The sequence below is a fragment of the Bufo gargarizans genome, chromosome 4, assembly GCF_014858855.1.
Source record: "Bufo gargarizans isolate SCDJY-AF-19 chromosome 4, ASM1485885v1, whole genome shotgun sequence".
Taxonomy (NCBI): Eukaryota; Metazoa; Chordata; class Amphibia; order Anura; family Bufonidae; genus Bufo; species Bufo gargarizans.
In genome coordinates this window covers 60,476,683-60,488,967 of record NC_058083.1, presented here as the reverse complement: position 1 = coordinate 60,488,967, position 12,285 = coordinate 60,476,683, and positions in this window count along the sequence as shown.

Here is a 12,285-nt window from a genome sequence, read left to right as displayed (position 1 = left end):
CTGTGGTCTACAATATGATAGGGACACTATAGCACACCGACTTTCAATGGTAACACAGGAAAGCCGTACTTTGAGGATGTGGGAATGTTGAGAACAGTAAGAAATGACTCACAAAATTTTTATATTTAATATACAAAAAAGTACAGTGCTACAGGTTAAAAGATGACAAAAAGACACATAAGAAAACAGTACAGAATTTGATTGGTTAAGGATCCACGCTGGGAGCACAGCTGAAATCCGATCAGTCCTACATCAGAGGTCTCTCGTGGCTCTGACCATGTCTGGTTTTCAGTATGCAATTTTTAAAGGGGTCTTAGCCGACCAGAATAACAGAATAAAGTGGTCTTAGAAGGCAGAAAATGCTCAAAACCCCAGATGCTGTTGCGCATTTGTAACCGGGGGAGCAAATCCTGCACATGTGGTCTGTTGTTAACAGCAATCCCCAGCAAAACGCATACAATGGAGGATGCAGGAAGCGGACCACATGTACCGCAAAGACATCCTACACAGGATAGCCAAATGTGCGGATGTGATTGGCTATAGAAAGCAAACATTTACAAAGAAAAAATGTGCACTACAATGGAAAACGCAATTGACAATATGTGGCTAAACCCTCACACTGATATTAAAATGAGACTTTCGACAATATATTCTTATATCTAGAACACATTTGGCTCCTCTGTGTAGGATGTCTTTGGGTACATGTGGTCCGCTGCCGGCATCCTCCATTGTATGCATTTTTGCTGGGGATTGCCGTTAGCAATGGATCACATGCGCAGGATTTGTTCCCCCGGTTAGAAATGTGCAACAGCATCTGGGGTTTTGAGCATTTTCTGCCTTTTATGACAACGTTATTCTGTTTGTACATGCACGCCTGGAGGTGGGGCAACTCCGGGTTTGAATGTGCCTGGATTCTGATGTATGGGTGACATTCAGGTGAGTCACATGAGTCAGTGATAGGTGGGACTCACAGCCTCCTCCCATTGTATGTGTGATTTCACACTGGAGGTAACTGGGAGTTGTTCGGTGTGTGTCGGATCTTATGCCCCTGTAATTGCCCATATGGCATAGATAGGTTAGCGTGCCACTTTGAGAGACCTTGACGGGGTGTGCGGGCTCCAATATGTTCTTGATACAAGAATATATTGGCGAAAGCCTCATTTTAATCAGTGTGATAGTTTAGCCATATATTGTCAATTGCATTTACCATTGTAGTGCACTATTTTTGTAAATCTTGGTCTTAGCCGACCACCCTATCTCCTCTTAGTCATGTGACAGGGGGTTGTATCCGACCACCCTACTCTCCTCTTAGTCATGTGACAGGGGGCTGTAGCCGACCACCCTACTCTCCTCTTAGTCATGTGACAGGGGGCTGTAGCCGACCACCCTACTTTCCTCTTAGTCATGTGACAGGGGGCTGTAGCTGACCACCCTACTCTCCTCTTAGTCATGTGACAGGGGGCTGTATCCGACCACCCTACTCTCCTCTTAGTCATGTGACAGGGGGCTGTATCCGACCACCCTACTCTCCTCTTAGTCATGTGACAGGGGGCTGTAGCCGACCACCCTACTCTCCTCTTAGTCATGTGACAGGGGGCTGTAGCCGACCACCCTACTCTCCTCTTAGTCATGTGACAGGGGGCTGTAGCCGACCACCCTACTCTCCTCTTAGTCATGTGACAGGGGGCTGTATCCGACCACCCTACTCTCCTCTTAGTCATGTGACAGGGGGCTGTAGCCGACCACCCTACTCTCCTCTTAGTCATGTGACAGGGGGCTGTAGCCGACCACCCTACTCTCCTCTTAGTCATGTGACAGGGGGCTGTAGCCGACCAGCCTACTCTCCTCTTAGTCATGTGACAGGGGGCTGTAGCCGACCACCCTACTCTCCTCTTAGTCATGTGACAGGGGGCTGTAGCCGACCACCCTACTCTCCTCTTAGTCATGCGACAGGGGGCTGTAGCCGACCACCCTACTCTCCTCTTAGTCATGTGACAGGGGGCTGTAGCCGACCACCCTACTCTCCTCTTAGTCATGTGACAGGGGTCTTAGCCGACCACCCTACTCTCCTCTTAGTCATGTGACAGGGGGCTGTAGCCGACCACCCTACTCTCCTCTTAGTCATATGACAGGGGGCTGTAGCCGACCACCCTACTCTCCTCTTAGTCATGTGACAGGGGTCTTAGCCGACCACCCTACTCTCCTCTTAGTCATGTGACAGGTGGCTGTAGCCGACCACCCTACTCTCCTCTTAGTCATGTGACAGGGGGCTGTAGCTGACCACCCTACTCTCCTCTTAGTCATGTGACAGGGGGCTGTAGCCGACCACCCTACTCTCCTCTTAGTCATGTGAAAGGGGGCTGGCTAATTACATGGAAAAGGTGGAAAGTTTTATGGCATAATTTTAATCCTCTTGTAGGTATCTCTGAGAAGGATAACGTGACTGGGAAGTTATGCAGGATATATTACCAACCGAGAAATACCAAACACGAATATGATATAGTAATCCATTAAACCAATGTCATTTGGTAGGTTTCCTAAAGCCGAAAATCCTGACATTACAGACCAAAGAAGATCATAAGATATTTATTACAAAATATGATTTTTGGGGTCTATGCTGTATACAGCCACCATTCACCAGCATGAGGTACCTGGAGACGTCCTGTGTGCAGCATCGTGAATGCCATTAGTATCTAGTAAGTGATGTTTTAGCACTTCTGAGACACTGGCAGACAGCTCGGTTCTTTGTCTGCAAAACACTTTGTGTCACGCTGATGCTTTGTGTCTGCTGCTGTCCCAGACAGGTGTCGCTCCTCTCTCCCTCCAAGAGTTAAAAGCATGGTTCGTTCCCTGAGCTGAAGTCCAGACTTTTCTACAGGGTTTGAGGATGAATACCAGGAACCACCAGGAGAAGGCCCTTAGATTTAGCCCAATGTCTAACTGATTAGTTAGCACAATAGGTCCACGCTAATTGTCCATTACAGTAAGCTCTCGCCATAGACCCCACTGACGTAAACCAGCAGAGCCTTAGTATTCCAGGAAATGGCTCAGCAACAGGAACGCCAAGAGCAAATACTGTCATACTAGTATAATGTTAATGCTTGTCTGAATACCCTGACAACTCTCACAGCTGTACCGCAGTCCTCTGCAGCCACTGCAACATCACCACCACCACCGGCTACTTCCGTGGCAGCTTCTGGTCTTCATGTATCGATTCCTCCTCGATACACTGGAGTCCCCATGCAATGCCGTGGATTCATAGACCAGCGTACGCTGCACTTAAGCTGCTGTAATATCAGTTCCCGACTGAATGCACCAGTGACTTTAGTGATGTCCCATCTCTCGGAAGAAGCACTGACCCGCTGTGGGAGCGGAATGATCCAGTCACTAACAACCTGAGAGACTTCTTGGAGATTTTCCAAAAAGTGTTTGATGACCCCGGATGCACTATTTCTGCGGCTTCCTCTCTACTACGACTACATCAGACCAGATCAAGGATGAATTATCTGGCTGTGCTGTTCCAACTAGTGATGAGCGAGCATGCTCGGCCGATTACCTGTTCGGCTCGAGAATCGATATGCTCGGCAGATCCGACTGCTCGGCCGAATACTTCGGGTGCTCGAATACAATTTAACACAATGGAGAAGAGGGTGTCTGGTTCATAAAAAAAAAGGTTAGAAATTGATGGAAACCCCATCAAAATGGTTTGACAACAGCATTAAGAGGATAGCTGGATGCGTCTTAGACTCCTATTATGTACGACATACAATAGACAACCACACAAACAGGTGTTGCGCTGGAGTTAGGCCTGCCATACCCGATGTCTGTCTGAAGTGCTTCCTGTCCACAAGTGTGCATGGCTTACCAACTACATTACAAAGCTAGGCAGATCTCTTTGATAAAAAAAAACAAGCACAGACTTTGCCACCTCGTTGGCCTTATGACTGTCCAATTGATCTGTTCCAGAGACTGAAGCTATGTCGACGTACTATATTAGGGAGAATCTAGAGAGGATCTTTATCACCTGCAGGAGCCAGGTTCTTCTTTGTGAAGAAAAGGGATGGATCCCTCAGGCCATGTATTGCTACTGGTAGATGATACTGTCACATAATAATACTAAGGATAAATAGGAGAGCTTTAATCCACATTGAGTAATTGCACTATGTATTCCTTTAGGTAACAAGTACAAAGGGCTAAAATTAAATCCCCCGAGGCCTACAGCTACTGTAAAAATGGCAATAAATGACAAAAAAGGACAATTAAAAAAATACAAAGTCTTTAATAAAATCTGTAAAAAGGAGATAAATCTGCAAAAATACAAAATGAACAGCAGGTGGAAAAAGAGAGCAAAACAACTCCAAAAATTATTTAAATATATAAACTGAGCAGGTAGTATCCCTAAATAATGGTAAAGGGGGGGAGGGGGGTAGTCACTCATGATAAGGAAAAGGCAGAGTTAGGCTACTTTCACACTTGCGGCAGGACGGATCCGACAGGCTGTTCACCCTGTCGGATCCGTCCTTCCGCTATTTCGCTGTGTTGCCGCTGCCGTCCCTATTGACTATAATGGGGACGGGGACGGAGCTCCGGCGCAGCACGAAAGGCGGCCGGACCAAAAGTCCTGCATGTCCGACTTTTTAGTCCGGCGGCCTCCCACCGCGAACTGCGCCACAGCTCCGCCCCGTCCCCATTATAGTCAATGGGGACGGAGCGGCGGTCCGGCAGAACGGCGAAATAGCGGAAGGACGTATCCGACAGGGTGAACAGCCTGTCGGATCCGTCCTGCCGCAAGTGTGAAAGTAGCCTTACTAAATGTTTTTTTTAGCTCTGTATATACAAAAGAAGAGAAAGGAGCCGATATCTGTGGCGCCGGGGCTGTTAGTACATCCAGTGATATACTCAATAGGCTAACTGTAGATATGGTCCAAGAGAAGTTAAAGGTAAATCTACGGGTCCAGATGGATTACACCCAAGAGTTGTCAAACAGCTCAGTTCAGTCATTGCTGTGCCCGTTTATAATTTTTTTAAATTCTCTAGGTACTGGTACAGTGCCAAGTGATTGGCGCAAGGCAAATGTGGTGCCCATATTCAAAAAAGGATCTAGATCCTCCACAGGTAATTATAGACCAGTTAGTTTAACTTCTGCTGTGAGGGTAATGTGTGAAGGACTCTTAAGGGCTATATACAGGGGTATAAAAGATATGTGAAGACAGCACCAGTGTCCCAATAATAAACAAGATGCGAGGTCACCAGCGTTCAGGCTCGGCTCCGCTCCAAACTACAAAGAATAAAACAGATTGTGACCGGCGTCTTCTCTCTTGCACGTTTATTCCAGTCCACACATAAGACGAGGCAAAGTTTCGGCTTCTACCAAGATTTTCTCAAGCCATGATGTAGATGACAAATTCTCAAGTCTAAAGACCTACAGAAGAGCGGCTGTAAGGAATCCTCCACCAATCAGCAATCTGTATCATTATCAACAGTCGCATCGTGTGGATTGAAATCTCCTCCGTACACAAAGTGTTCATGGACCAGCGAGTTGCAAGATGGCTGCTACAGTGTGCTCTGCGGCGTCTGCACATCACATCTGCTCCGTCTTCACATACGGACTGCACGTCACGCAACGTCATCTTCACAAAACTTTATGCACAGGAACAATGGCAAATATCTGGCTACCATCTCACTCTTGTGTGCGCATGCGCCAGCTAACGCCCAATAAACACCAGGCACCATGTCCCCATGATCACCCACCATTCCCTACAGGCAGAGGACTCCATCTGTGTGTTCCGGGTTCACGCTCCCACATCTCGGAAAACCGGTGTCACTTTATAATTGGTCCCTGTGTCTCACATTCTTCACATTATTTTCTATATCAAGGATATCTCTTGTAAGAAGGTACAAGGAATCATCATGGATGATAGGTATGTGTCACCAAGGTTCCTGGCCTCGATGGAGTAAGAGCCGGTTTTTATGTGTCAGCAGCATGTGGATGTAGTGAGGTGAGTAGTAGCCTGGACAGAGGGGAGGCTGTGGATGTAGTGAGGTGAGCAGTAGCCTGGACAGAGGGGCGGCTGTGGATGTAGTAAGGTGAGCAGTAGCCTGGACAGAGGGGCGGCTGTGGATGTAGTAAGGTGAGCAGTAGCCTGGACAGAGGGGCGGCTGTGGATGTAGTGAGGTGAGTAGAAGCCTGGACATAGGGGCAGCTGTGGATGTAGTGAGGTGAGTAGAAGCCTGGACAGAGGGGCGGCTGTGGATGTAGTGAGGTGAGTAGAAGCCTGGACAGAGGGGTGGCTGTAGATGTAGTGAGGTGAGTAGAAGCCTGGACATAGGGGCAGCTGTGGATGTAGTGAGGTGAGTAGAAGTCTGGACAGAGGGGCGGCTGTGGGTGTAGTGAGGTGAGTAGTAGCCTGGACAGAGGAGCGGCTGTGGATGTAGTGAGGTGATTAGTAGCCTGGACAGAGGGGCGGCTGTGGATGTAGTGAGGTGAGTAGTAGCCTGGACAGAGGGGCGGCTGTGGATGTAGTGAGGTGAGTAGTAGCCTGGACAGAGGGGAGGCTGTGGATGTAGTGAGGTGAGCAGTAGCCTGGACAGAGGGGCGGCTGTGGATGTAGTGAGGTGAGTAGTAGCCTGGACAGAGGGGCGGCTGTGGATGTAGTGAGGCGAGTAGTAGCCTGGACAGAGGGGCGGCTGTGGATGTAGTGAGGCGAGTAGTAGCCTGGACAGAGGGGCGGCTGTGGATGTAGTGAGGTGAGTAGTAGCCTGGACAGAGGGGCGGCTGTGGATGTAGTGAGGGGAGTAGTAGCCTGGGACAGAGGGGCGGCTGTGGATGTAGTGAGGTGAGTAGTAGCCTGGACAGAGGGGCGGCTGTGGATGTAGTGAGGTAAGTAGTAGCCTGGACAGAGGGGCGGCTGTGGATGTAGTGAGGTAAGTAGTAAGCCTGGACAGAGGGGCTGCTGTGGATGTAGTGAGGTGAGTAGAAGCCTGGACAGAGGGGCGGCTGTGGATGTAGTGAGGTGAGTAGTAGCTGGACAGAGGGGCGGCTGTGGATGTAGTGAGGTGAGTAGTATCCTGGACAGAGGGGCGGCTGTGGATGTAGTGAGGTGAGTAGTAGCCTGGACAGAGGGGCGGCTGTGGATGTAGTGAGGTGAGTAGAAGCCTGGACAGAGGGGCGGCTGTGGATGTAGTGAGGTGAGTAGTAGCCTGGACAGAGGGGCGGCTGTGGATGTAGTGAGGAGAGTAGTAGCCTGGACAGAGGGGCGGCTGTGGATGTAGTGAGGTGAGTAGTAGCCTGGACAGAGGGGCGGCTGTGGATGTAGTGATGTGAGTAGTAGCCTGGACAGAGGGGCGGCTGGGGTGTAGTGAGGTGAGTAGAAGCCTGGACAGAGGGGCGGCTGTGGATGTAGTGAGGTGAGTAGTAGCCTGGACAGAGGGGCGGCTGTGGATGTAGTGAGGTGAGTAGAAGCCTGGACAGAGGGGCTGCTGTGGATGTAGTGAGGTGAGTAGTAGCCTGGACAGAGGGCGGCTGTGGATCTAGTGAGGTAAGTAGTAGCCTGGACAGAGGGGCGGCTGTGGATGTAGTGAGGTTAGTAGTAGCCTGGACAGAGGGGCGGCTGTGGATGTAGTGAAGTAAGTAGTAGTCTGGACAGAGGGGCGGCTGTGGATGTAGTGAGGTGAGTAGAAGCCTGGACAGAGGGGCGGCTGTGGATGTAGTGAGGTGAGTAGAAGCCTGGACAGAGGGGCGGCTGTGGATGTAGTGAGGTGAGTAGAAGCCTGGACAGAGGGGCTGCTGTGGATGCAGTGAGGTGAGTAGTAGCCTGGACAGAGGGGCGGCTGTGGATGTAGTGAGGTTAGTAGTAGCCTGGACAGAGGGGCGGCTGTGGATGTAGTGAGGTGAGTAGAAGCCTGGACAGAGGGGCGGCTGTGGGTGTAGTGAGGTGAGTAGAAGCCTGGACAGAGGGGCGGCTGTGGATGTAGTGAGGTAAGTAGTAGCCTGGACAGAGGGGCAACTGTGGATGTAGTGAGGTGAGTAGAAGCCTGGACAGAGGGGCTGCTGTGGATGTAGTGAGGTGAGTAGTAGCCTGGACAGAGGGGCGGCTGTGGATCTAGTGAGGTAAGTAGTAGCCTGGACAGAGGGGCGGCTGTGGATGTAGTGAGGTTAGTAGTAGCCTGGACAGAGGGGCGGCTGTGGATGTAGTGAGGTTAGTAGTAGTCTGGACAGAGGGGCGGCTGTGGATGTAGTGAGGTAAGTAGTAGCCTGGACAGAGGGGCTGCTGTGGATGTAGTGAGGTGAGTAGTAGCCTGGACAGAGGGGCGGCTGTGGATGTAGTGAGGTGAGTAGAAGCCTGGACATGTGGATGTAGTGAGGTGAGTAGTAGTCTGGACAGAGGGGCGGCTGTGGATGTAGTGAGGTGAGTAGTAGCCTGGACAGAGGGGCTGCTGTGGATGTAGTGAGGTGAGTAGAAGCCTGGACAGAGGGGCGGCTGTGGATGTAGTGAGGTGAGTAGAAGCCTGGACAGAGGGGCGGCTGTGGATGTAGTGAGGTGAGTAGTAGCCTGGACAGAGGGGCGGCTGTGGATGTAGTGAGGTGAGTAGAAGCCTGAACAGAGGGGCGGCTGTGGATGTAGTGAGGTAAGTAGTAGCCTGGACAGAGGGGCGGCTGTGGATGTAGTGAGGTAAGTAGTAGCCTGGACAGAGGGGCGGCTGTGGATGTAGTGAGGTAAGTAGAAGCCTGGACAGAGGGGCGGCTGTGGATGTAGTGAGGTGAGTAGAAGCCTGGACAGAGGGGCTGCTGTGGATGTAGTGAGGTGAGTAGTAGCCTGGACAGAGGGGCGGCTGTGGATCTAGTGAGGTAAGTAGTAGCCTGGACAGAGGGGCGGCTGTGGATGTAGTGAGGTTAGTAGTAGCCTGGACAGAGGGGCGGCTGTGGATGTAGTGAGGTAAGTAGTAGTCTGGACAGAGGGGCGGCTGTGGATGTAGTGAGGTGAGTAGAAGCCTGGACAGAGGGGCGGCTGTGGATGTAGTGAGGTGAGTAGAAGCCTGGACAGAGGGGCTGCTGTGGATGCAGTGAGGTGAGTAGTAGCCTGGACAGAGGGGCGGCTGTGGATGTAGTGAGGTGAGTAGAAGCCTGGACAGAGGGGCGGCTGTGGATGTAGTGAGGTGAGTAGAAGCCTGGACAGAGGGGCGGCTGTGGATGTAGTAAGGTGAGCAGTAGCCTGGACAGAGGGGCGGCTGTGGATGTAGTGAGGGGAGTAGTAGCCTGGACAGAGGGGCGGCTGTGGATGTAGTGAGGTGAGTAGTAGCCTGGACAGGGGGGCGGCTGTGGATGTAGTGAGGTGAGTAGTAGCCTGGACAGAGGGGCGGCTGTGGATGTAGTGATGTGAGCAGAAGCCTGGACAGAGGGGCGGCTGTGGATGTAGTAAGGTGAGCAGTAGCCTGGACAGAGGGGCGGCTGTGGATGTAGTGAGGTGAGTAGTAGCCTGGACAGAGGGAAGACTGTGGATGTAGTGAGGTGAGTAGTAGCCTGGACAGAGGGGCGGCTGTGGATGTAGTGAGGTGAGTAGAAGCCTGGACAGAGGGGCGGCTGTGGATGTAGTGAGGCGAGTAGTAGCCTGGACAGAGGGGCGGCTGTGGATGTAGTGAGGTGAGTAGTAGCCTGGACAGAGGGAAGACTGTGGATGTAGTGAGGCGAGTAGTAGCCTGGACAGAGGGGCGGCTGTGGATGTAGTGAGGTGAGTAGTAGCCTGGACAGAGGGAAGACTGTGGATGTAGTGAGGTGAGTAGAAGCCTGGACAGAGGGGCTGCTGTGGATGCAGTGAGGTGAGTAGTAGCCTGGACAGAGGGGCGGCTGTGGATGTAGTGAGGTGAGTAGTAGCCTGGACAGAGGGGCGGCTGTGGATGTAGTGAGGTGAGTAGAAGCCTGGACAGAGGGGCGGCTGTGGATGTAGTGAGGTTAGTAGTAGCCTGGACAGAGGGGCGGCTGTGGATGTAGTGAGGTGAGTAGTAGCCTGGACAGAGGGGCGGCTGTGGATGTAGTGAGGTGAGTAGAAGCCTGGACAGAGGGGCGGCTGTGGATGTAGTGAGGTTAGTAGTAGCCTGGACAGAGGGGCGGCTGTGATATACACACATCAGTGAATGCGGGTCTATGTACATACATGTAACGTGTCACAGTGGCCCCGCAGTCAGTGTACTGCCGAGTCTATACATGTCACACACTGGCCCTCACTGCACATCTACTGCATCCTTCATCCTTATTCCTCAGCTACCAGTATCACTGTACACTCCTCAGAGACACCAGTCCAACCAGGCGCACTAGCCGACCGCTGATCAGGAAGACATGAGCAGGCGCACTAGCCGACCGCTGATAAGGAAGACATGAGCAGGCGCACTAGCCGAGTACTGATAAGGAAGCCAGGAGCAGGCGCACTAGCCGAGTACTGATAAGGAAGCCAGGAGCAGGCGCACTAGCCGAGTACTGATAAGGAAGCCAGGAGCAGGCGCACTAGCCGAGTACTGATAAGGATACGAGGAGCAGGCGCACTAGCTGACTGCTGATAAGGAAGCCAGGAGCAGGTGCACTAGCCGAGTACTGATAAGGAGACGAGGAGCAGGCGCACTAGCCGACCGCTGATAAGGATACGAGGAGCAGATGCACTAGCCGACCGCTGATAAGGATACGAGGAGCAGATGCACTAGCCGACCGCTGATAAGGATACCAGGAGCAGGCGCACTAGCCGACCGCTGATAAGGATACCAGGAGCAGGTGCACTAGCAGACCGCTGATAAGGATACGATGAGCAGGCGCACTAGCAGACCGCTGATAAGGATACGAGGAGCAGGCGCACTAGCCGACCACTGATAAGGATACGAGGAGCAGGCGCACTAGCCGAGTACTGATAAGGATACCAGACGCAGGCGCACTAGCCGACTGCTGATAAGGATACCAGGAGCAGGCGCACTAGCCGACCGCTGATAAGGATACGAGGAGCAGGCGCACTAGCCAAGTACTGATAAGGACACCAGACACAGGCGCACTAGCCGACCGCTGATTAGGATACGAGGAGCAGGCGCACTAGCAGACCGCTGATAAGGATATGATGAGCAGGCGCACTAGCAGACCGCTGATAAGGATACGAGGAGCAGGCGCACTAGCCGACCACTGATAAGGATACGAGGAGCAGGCGCACTAGCAGACCGCTGATAAGGATACGAGGAGCAGGCGCACTAGCCGACCACTGATAAGGATACGAGGAGCAGGCGCACTAGCCGACCACTGATAAGGATACGAGGAGCAGGCGCACTAGCCGACCGCTGATAAGGATACGAGGAGCAGGCGCACTAGCCGACCACTGATAAGGATACGAGGAGCAGGCGCACTAGCAGACCGCTGATAAGGATACGAGGAGCAGGCGCACTAGCAGACCGCTGATAAGGATACGAGGAGCAGGCGCACTAGCCGACCACTGATAAGGATACGAGGAGCAGGCGCACTAGCAGACCGCTGATAAGGATACGAGGAGCAGGCGCACTAGCCGACCACTGATAAGGATACGAGGAGCAGGCGCACTAGCCGACCGCTGATAAGGATACCAGACGCAGGCGCACTAGCCGACCGCTGATAAGGATACCAGACGCAGGCGCACTAGCAGACCGCTGATAAAGATACGAGGAGCAGGCGCACTAGCCGAGTGCTGATAAGGAGACCAGACGCAGGCGGACTGCTGATAAGGCTGTGACTCATGGCTGCCCTCACCAGGCGCAGTAGGACAGACCCCCCCGGTCCCGGCTGTCACGTCTCCGTTAGGTCTCGTTCACGCCGCCCTCTGCCGGGAGTCGGTCAGACAGGAGCCGGTGTGCACGCGGTGGTTGTCCGGCCAATTCTCGGCGTGTTTGCGGACGGCACTGACAGGAGGACGCGGTCTGCAGGGCGCCAGTTCCGGACTCCTATCCTCCGCTACCATCACCCCCATCATGGCCGCAGTGTCGGCCCCTGGTACCTGTGAGCGGAGCCTCCATCCCGGCGGCAGCTCCTCGTCCGGCTCCCCGCTGACTAGAGTGGAGGGGCTCCTGGGAGGCGTGACGTCATGGAGGGGGCGGGGCCTCAGCGTTTACAGCTGATTCTACAGAGCAGGAGAGGAGCAGAGGCTGCAGCTCCCGGAGGAGGGGAGGGGTGTATTTACATGGGACTGCGTGCTGGAGGGGGCAGCGACGTATTTACATGGGACTGCATGCTGGAGGGGCCAGTGATGTATTTACATGGGACTGCATGCTGGAGGGGGCAGTGACGTA